Here is a 9,953-nt window from a genome sequence, read left to right on the forward strand (position 1 = left end):
AATGTCTTTGTTTTGAAAGACAGAATGCTCGAAGAACGCCATAAATCAAAACCTCAACAATGCCTTGTTGTAAAGAAATTGTAAATATTTCCAATTTGTGAATGAAGTATATTTCGTAATTTGTTCATAAAAGATGACAAATAAAATGAAATCTAAACTAGAGATTTTAGAGAAATCTTTTGTTTTTTTCATGTTAGAAAAATCTGAAAAGCTGAACCATCATGCTTGCAGTTTTGTACAACACATTGAAAGGTTCCTAAAGGGGCGAAACAAGCTTAGAAAGGAGAAAAAGGAAGGTTGAAAAGAGACCAAGGGCAGGACATGCTGACAATCCTACACACCCATAATAGGGTTTGGGGTCAGGAAAGCAGCAGGAGCTTTAACTGACGCCAAATGCTATTGTGGGACCTACTGGCTCCTGTAGTCATGAAAAATGGAAGAGGCAATCTGCACCAGAACATATACAGCATAATATACATATAAAATATTCACATAAAATCACTCTTGTATTGCACGGTGAGTGTATGATTATACTGTAAAGCCCAGCACCTCAGCATGAGTTTGAGATGTGGACATGACTGATGAATAGCAACATTCAGTAAGTTATTTAAACCCATGTTCCCAGACAATCATGAACAGACTCTTACCACCTACTGATCCATGTACTGTATGGACCATGTGTGTTGCAGAGAATGATTAAGGAATTTTGAAGGTTAATTTTTTAGACCTTTTAGTTGTAAAATATGTTCCTTTATTACTCCATCCACGCTATCAATGGTGCAAGTCATGCCATAAAAACCTCTAGAAATTACATTAAATTGTTTTGTGAATTTATATCATATAAAATAATCTTCAATTCAATTATCTTGAGATATTCTAGGTCTTTAACGGAATTTCACATCCCATTACAACATAGGAAACATCTTGATTGTTATTTAAGGCTCTCACTTGACTTCATGCAAATTAGTTATCTTAGATGTTAAGGCCTGAGAGTAAAAATTGGTCCATCTTAAAAGTTGCCTCTTCACTTCTCTGCTGTCACACAGTGCTTTTGAATCTTCCCTAAGCCCTTGACATTCTAATATGTACTATGTAATATTGGTAGTTGCTAATAGGACTGTTGAAATTCACAGAGCATATCCATAAATGTATGTATCCATATACAGCAAAAGCAAGAGAACTTGATGCTAAGCCATCTCTTCTCAAGGAGAGTGCTCCCTTTCCCAGTTCCTACCAGTCTTTAGACTGTCTCCCCTACAACACTTCTGCCTGTTTGGGCTCTTTACAGGCACCATTGCTTCTTCAGCCTGATGTTCCTCTTCTTCAGCAGGAAACATGGGCTATATCTGTCCCCAGTATACGCCTCTTCTGGGGGCACTTTTGCTGTAGTTCTGGACACAGGCGGGATTGCAGTTCTGTCCAGGCAGGATTAGTGCCTAAATGGGCTGTAGAGTTTCACACAGGCTGAAGAAATTCATAGCAGATATAGAATCAGAGGAGATTCCCTTCTACAGTGCATCAGTATAAAGAGTATAACAGGGCCCTGACAAAGAAAAAAAAGATTAAAACAAAAGCGACCCAAACATCCACCTCAGAACTCTGTGGGTGGGGTTCATCTTTAGCTGTTTAGGACAACAGTAATATTTATGGTTTATATAGAGTACTGTATCTCATGACACCTCAGGACTAGGAATGGTTGCATTAGACCCTAAAGAACAGTTGGAATTTCAGTTTGGAATCTGCTCAGGAAGAACATGAAAGAACAGATCATAATATCTACCTGTTTAATAATCAGAAACAGTCCATTTCCCAGCATAGTGGTAAGAATATGGGATGGTGGAGGGGAATAGCTGATTCCTCTACACACAGCATAGTACTCCAGTGCAACAGTTACATTCTCATGTTTTGGAAAAGAAAGGAGGATACAGTTTCAGAGGTCAGATATGTTTGAAGCTTGGTTATAACTTATGAAACATAATGACACCACTTCTGCTGCTTTTCAGGGGGTGCTGGCAGGAGAGAGAGAAAAAGAGAGATCTGGGCCACAGAAAACAAAAGGTTCAATTGTTTCATTTCTTCTTTTGCTGCCAAGCCTGCAGAAAATCTGGCTGGTCCCTGCATTAATAAAAGTCTTGAAAATGCAAAGCTGGAATTGAGGAGATCCATGTAAACAAACGTGACAGAAAAGACTGCTACTCCCTGAGACCGACAAAGAGGATCAACATTTTTATAATCAAAGTAAATTACCATAATATATGGATGTACTAGGGGAAAATCTCCTCTAGGAAGTGTTTCACTTCAACATTTAATGAAGTTTCATTCCATAATTGCATGCAGAGTTCAACTGCAATGGAAACATTTTCTGAATGTTTTCATTACTAGCGCAGTTGAAAGGATACTTCATTCCACTTATCCAACTGTATGAACAACAAAGCTTTTGATTTTCAGAATGTAACCATCCAACACATTTACACTAGGAGTTTGAAGGTTGGGCACCAAAATACATTTTAATCTAAATCAGATGAAGCATGTATTGACTTTGTTACGGTTATTTCTGGTTGATGCTGTTGTAAAAGTAGATTCAGGCTTAAATTCTCTCAGAGATATTCAGCTGTTATTGATGAGGTCACACCACCTAACACTCTGAAGAGGGTTAATTATTGAAGCTTGTGTAGGGGATTTAACGTGCAAGTCCTTAATGTGTATTTCAATATTTTAGGCTATATTTTAGGCTATGCTTGGCATTTCATAGAACTTGGGCCCCCTGAGAAGCACAGACATGTTTTGAATTTACAACAGTCAACAGTTCTTCTTGCAAGCTGTGGAGAAAAAGGAGCATATCAGTGCATATAACGCATGTTTAAAACCTTTGTCTTGTTCAATCTTCACTATATATATGTTGCTTTGAGACATATGAATGTCCCTTCAGATAGTAAGAGGAGAGTATGAAGGATAGTGGGGCAGGTCAGATACAATACTAAATTTATATGCAGTAAGCCATAATCACAAATAGATATATTTATATCAAAATTCTCCAGTGATTTTGAAGGTAGATGGAAAAGGAATCAAAATGGTTTAAGCCATTGTTAATCATTCCAGATCCCAGGCAATTTAAGGAGCAGAAAGGACCCTTTTATAATTTAATAGCTTAAAGATACCTAAAAGTAGACTGCTTTCAGAGTACCAGATCATTCTACATATTACCACATAACCCTTCTGCCTAAAATGTTTGTAGCTAGTTTTCACTTCCTGTATTAAAGTGACATCTTCAGCTCCACTATAAACCTCCAGCAAGTTCCATGAGGTTGTCATACATGTATCCGGAGACAGATCTTGAGAAATACTTTCAGAACCTGGACAAGGGTTAGCCAGACAGATTCACAATCTCCAGGAAAAGAAATGCAGAATGTCTTTCGTAAAACATAATACGATTGGAATGAACGTGCTAAGCTCACGCTAGTTTAATATCACCAGCCTGAGGAACTCTGACTGAACACAGAAAGCTAGTTCAGGAAGGCTTTTTTCCCCCTAATTATGAAGTTATGGAAATAAAGGTGTGTATTCTTGAGGAAAAAAGTGAACTGGGTGGAAAGAATCAGTAGCTGGAATTTCAGCAGAAAGTTATGTGTCTGGAGAGGCTTGTTTGGCTGTGGAAGCATGGTTCTACTTCAGAAAGAAGCAGCTTTGATGTGGGACAAAAAGTCCACAGGGCTTCACCAAGGTTTCTTTCATCACATCTCTGAAGGAGTCAAAGAGAAGACTGGGCATAGGATAGACACTGCTGCTTCTGACAGGGAACCAACAATAAGTTGTGCAGAGCAGCCTCACAACTACCCTGTGATTCCCTCAAAAGAGCCCTAAACACATATAAAGTTGGCAGTTTGTTTTTCCCCCCTTATAATACATTTGATTTGCTGTAAGGTATCTTTTATGTCCATTTACCACTGAGTCACAGCAGGTTGCTTTAACGATTTTCACATCAGTGTAATTTTGCTTTGTAATCAGCAGAAGGTTTTTTTTCAAGAGATCTTTTCTGAAATCCAGTTTTAATCCTGTCACCATCTGCAATATGGGTCCTTGTAAAAATATCATACAGTTATGGTATGTTGAACAGATTGCCCAGGTACATGAATTCAAAATAACTCGGTGCCCATTAAAATAATGGTTTTGACGAACTGGCATAATGTACAATGGGAACACGCTAGGAAGGAAGGCAGGAAGAGGGATCACAAGCATAACTGAAAAAGCCTTGAACTTCAAAGAGTCACTACAGTGCTGCATATAATTCCACTGGTATAAAGCAGGTATATGAGTCAATGTAGCTTCTCCTTGCACCCCTAAGAAAGCATGCACAGATTTAAAAGGAGCTAGGAGGCCTTAGATTGCCTGTCCCCTTTCTCACATCTCATTACTAACAGCTAGTTTGAGATGTATCAAATGATGTAACTGAGACCAGAAACCTGTGCAGCTCCTCCTCCACATCATTAGGTAAATACTTTATTCTCTCCTTCCCACCATATCCTGGTTCAAGCTAAGACGTCACATCTTATCTCTTCCCTGGCTAGATTTGAATAATTTCTTACCTTCCCTGCCTAGAGAAAGCAAACACAGATCATTGTTCTCATCTTATAGATTGCAAACAAGGCAAATCTAAATTTAAATCAAGACGTCCAAACACTCGGACTGACAATATTAAATCCCTGTGGTTTGCTCTGCTTATTGATATCTTTGCTGTCCCCTCACTAAATCCAGGCATAAACTTCAGGAATCCTTACAACTAGTAGAATACTGAAGACTCTATTATCTGTGTAGCACCCTGGCAAAGTACATGCGTCAGAGTTCCTTTAGTGACCCTTACACATAAAGGATAGCAGTCTAATACTGATACCAATGCTGTGGTGTCAGCAGCAGATATTTTGACCTGGCCCAAGAATTCGGGATCTAAACCCCACAAATGGCATAGGATTCTGTATGATGGCACTTATACAAGAGATGTTTTTGCATTTATGTTATAATTGCTAACAATATTATATAAAAAGATGAATAACACTGTTAAGGTTGTAAAGTAAAACATTCAAAAATTAAGAAATACAAGAATAGATTTTAAGACTAGAAGGCACCTTATGATCAACTAGCTTCTTCTTTTGTACAACACAGATCATAATATTTAATCTGATAATTCTCGTATCAGTCATATAACATCTGGGAGAACTACATATATTGAAATCTGATATGAAATTTGATCTTTGAAGACTTCAACAGATGGAAAATCTATCACCTCCAATTAGCAGCAACTTTCAAAGTTTAAAGTGATCTGTTTCTAGATCAGAATTACCTGGCTTCATTTCCACAGCATTGGCTCTCATTATGCCACTGTCTGTAAAATTAAGGAGTCCTGCAGAAATTGGGATCAATCACGTCTTAACCTTCTCTTGAGTGAGTTTTTTAAATTCTCTCACTATGGGGGAGCTTTCCAGGCATCAAATATTGGTTGTTTCTTTCCTAAATCTTTTCTAATTTTTCCATGTAAACTTATTTTTCCTTTCTTGTGCATTTGAATTATGACAGCATCTTTAACTACTTATCCCCTTCATCCCTGCCTTAGGAAAGTTACATTGGACCAAAAAGCCAGCAGGCAACAGTTCACATCTCATCTCTTCCCTGACTGATTTGAACTAATTTGTGTATTATAAAGATTTTAAAATTGAATTAAATTTTATGCTCCCTCTGGTCTTTTTCCCAATTCATTTTAGGCAGACAGCCTATTTTACTCCTAGGAGTGATGAAGAAAATGAGGAATTCCTTATGTTTTAGAATCTATCTCCTTCTCTGATTTCCATCAATGAATAAGCAGATCTTTTGTCTGAGTTTTTTTCAGACTGATAAGAATTCACCTAATCCTCAGCTCCAGAACCCGATACGGAGTAGCTGTATCATCATGGCACTGCTGAACTGAGCTCATTAGCCATGCTGAGAGGTGGGGCTGATTAACCTGAACACAGAACCACACACATATTAATATATTCCTTCTGTACTTCCACACATTACAAATCCCCAATTCAGTAATACGTTGTGTGGCACAGACACACCTATAGAGATTCAGAGTCATGCCTGGCTCTGCACATGTGTATGCTCTGTCTAGCTTTCAAGGCTAACTGTCAAACAAAGCTGAAAGACTACGCAGAGGTTATTTTTCCATCCCTCAAAAGAAAGATGTTTACCTCAAGTTAAATGGCTACTTCAAGATGGAATGCCCTTTCTCCCCTCCATCTTATGATATACATTAGCTTTTTCAGAGACTTATGCTATGGACTCAGGTCATAACATTCTCTTGGCAAGTGATGCAGCCAGAATGAACATTCAACAAAAAAGCTTCAAGGACACATAAATATTAATTTGTTACAATTTGCCATTCTAGTCAGCATTGCAACATTCTTAATTCTGTGGTAATCCTATAGATGTAGTGATGAGTTTGCATGTAGGCACAAAGAAACAAATTACAACCCTGTTGCAAGGCTGGAAAATTTGAAGGAAAAAGAAAAAAAAGCTTTAATTCTGAGAAAAAGGCCTAATAAAGCATTGACAGGTCATACATCCAATGGCAGTAAAAGCAAAAAAAAAAAAAAAAGTAAGTTTATTCAATATATTTTTAAATTCTCTACCCTAGATTTCAACAAAATTCTAAGTGTTCAATTTATTCTTTTATTTTATATGTTTAGGACTCTCCTAAACTGTATAGTAGTATATTCAAAAATATTTTGCTGCGAAAATCCCAAGCATACAAAAAAATAAAAAGGATTTTAAATTAATTGTTTGTGCTGTATGTAAAAGGGGTAATCTATAAAGGTACCTTGGGGACCAACTTCTCAAATCCCAAATTAATGTGCCTTTTGAGGACAGATGTGCTTAAGGGACTGCTTAATTATCCACTAAGAGCATTGGGACTAAGGCTTATGTTTAAAGTTAAGCTTAGACAACCATCTCAAACAGGGATTCTTTCCTGAAGGAGAGCCTAACACTGAGATGAGTCCAATGACTTTCATAATTACTCTTGGTTTGCAGTGGTATAACTGTGACAATCAGGCCCTTAATCTGCATCACCCCAAATGCTGCAAAAATAGCAACTAGAAGTGCAGATCAAAGGCACAGAACTGATCAATCAGAATGAGTGAATTTTGTAAGCACAGATTTACTAGAGGAAAAAAAGGAAAGGAACAAGTAAGGTGATTTCTACTGCCTTCTCCTCACCTTTCTGTTCACCCAGTGGTGAAAAATGCATGTTTGTATCAGTCAATACAATCACAGCTGCCACGGCTGCACAGCACCCCATGGCAGTGTGCACCCTCCTTCATCCCTGCACAGCACCTATACCTACAGTTTGCAATACATGTAAGTCTTTAAGCTGACTCTTTTTAATGGTTCCCCCAATGCACTGCTTTTAACTCCTCAAAAGGTTCATGCTTGAACTCTGAAGGTTTTCTTGGAAGAATTTACTTTTAATTTCAAATAAATGTACATTCTGGGGACTTCCAGAATATTCATTGGGTCTGTCAAGGAATGGAAACATAACAGATCCCCAGCAGCTTACTGGCAAGGAGAAGAGGGTTGGTCAAAACAGCATATTTATTTGTAATTAAGGATCTAATTTTAAATCTCCTTCTTTGGCGACACTCGCATCTTTGCCATTTACATTTTCAGTGTTTATACTAATGTCTTAAGAACAATTAAGTAGAAACTTTACTTCCAAAAAAAAAATTCATAACTTGGCAGGCTCATGCTCAATTTATAAATATAAGAACTTTAAATCCTTTTCCATGTAAACATGGGTAATATTTCCTACCAAAAGTATGTGACAGCCAAGAAGTTCAATTATTCTCAACCTATAAATCAATGCAAGACAGGTCATCCAAAATGAAGGATCAGCCCGGGCATAATTACAAATATACATGCCCAGTAAAAGTAAATAAATAAATACCCTGTAAGGATGAAATGACTTCATCTTGCCAGGAAAATTACACTGTATGTTGGAATATCACTTAGGATCATTGGAATACAGTTGTGATAAAAAATAAGAGAACTTTTCCTCTTAAGAATGTCCACTGTTCTCAGCTGAGTTTAAAATTAGCAAAATGTAAGCAAGAGTAAGAGATGACAGTAACTGTATTCATTGACAGTATGCATGTAGCCAGGCAGGGAGGAGGACTGGAAGGAAGAGCTATTTGGTTCCTACTGTATTGCAATTATCTGTGGCAATTGCCCAAAGATGTAGTTTGAACAAAGCTTATGTAGGCACCTTGCCTTCTGCTCCCAGACACAGAATGAAAGCACCTTTATATTTCAGACTCCAACACCCTCAATACACAGTGAGCAGCATTTTACCACATAAACAGTCCCAATGATTACAGGGAGGGTGATTGTAGAAGCAGATACTACTTACTGAGCATGACAGTAACAGTGTTTTAGCCCTAATTACTTAACTCCGTCTTTTTGGTTGAATAACGCTGAGAGGGTATTCATGGTTCTGCCTTTTGAATTACTTCTCAACAGCTAGAGCCCGTTTTGCTCAGTCTGAATACATTCAAGTTCCTATCCCCGCTTCCCAGGAGTGTTTGCTGTCTCGTTAAAGGTTAAGCTGGGAGGCCCTCTTCTGTCCAAATGAAGCAACCATGATTTACCACACAGAAGAGCATAAATGTCAGCATGGGTCTGTGAACTATTGATTAGGACAGTCTGATACTAGCTCTGAATTTTGACGTCAGCTTGTCACAATATCTGTTTCAGGGTTGGGTTTTGAGGCGTGGGGGTTGAACTGGTTCTTTTCTTAACGATTGTATTAAAAAAACTGAAAGTAGAAGATCACTGAAAAAAAAAAAAAAAAAACAGCATTAGCCCAGTGCCATATGCCTCTTCTGCAACTGCAGAGAAGTTCAATTTCAGCCCACCCCTGTTTTCCTGCCCTCTTCCAGGCATACAGCTGGGTTGTTACAACATTCTCTGATGCTGCATATTTGCATCTCCTCCAGCCAAGAAGGGAATTGAAGCAGTGGTCTCTCACTGCCTGACTCACTCCTCTGGCCAATGCATAAAACTATAACTGCATAAAATAAGAGCTTGTCACCCACTTCCATTTGAAAAAACTACAAATGTTTTTGGAGGTCGGACAGCTGATAGTGTGTGCTACAGGAACTCTCATCGCACACCACAGATTAGGGCCTTCAAGACCTGTTCTGCTTAGAGTTTGGATACCAGCAAGGTTTAGGCAGAAGCTAAACAAGGAGCCTTTCAAGCCAGGGCGGGTCAGCACAGTGCACCACACTGAGCTTCAAGCAGCAAAGAACAATTCATATTGAGTTTTGGCTCAGGATTAGAATTTAGTTTCTGAATTGGCACCTAAATTCATCTAAGCACAGTTTTAGCTGTTTAAGTCTTTCATAGAATCTGATTCTTTTTGTACAATTGAGTTCAAACTTTTGTTTCATCAACACAGCCTAGGCTAATAACTGTTCCTGCACCTGTATATCCAGGCATGAACAAGTAGAATGTCACCGATCCTTTGCACTTGCCATAAGCATCCCAGTAAAAAGAAACAGTAACTGAAAATTCCATTTCAGACTTAACTAGTAAACATTTTTTACGCTCAGAAGGTTTAACTCTTGTCTTTATCACCCTCTTTGAAAATCAGTATTAACTCTGTTATCAGCAAAGTTAAAACCACATATGGGAGAAAACCTTCCAGACTTACAATGCATGCATAAAATTAACCAGTAAGAGGAAAAATGTATAAGCTGCATCTCAAGACATAAATGACTTGTCTAAGTCTGTGTTTTTGAGGTTGTCCCTTCCTACTGCTTACTAAAACAAGCATACAATATTTTTGTATTTCTTTCTTAGAGTATTACTCAAAGGAATGATTATATCCCACTATAGTGATTAGATCACCTGAGGTACTGTAT

Source organism: Apteryx mantelli, chromosome 2 (assembly GCF_036417845.1).
Source record: "Apteryx mantelli isolate bAptMan1 chromosome 2, bAptMan1.hap1, whole genome shotgun sequence".
Taxonomy (NCBI): Eukaryota; Metazoa; Chordata; class Aves; order Apterygiformes; family Apterygidae; genus Apteryx; species Apteryx mantelli.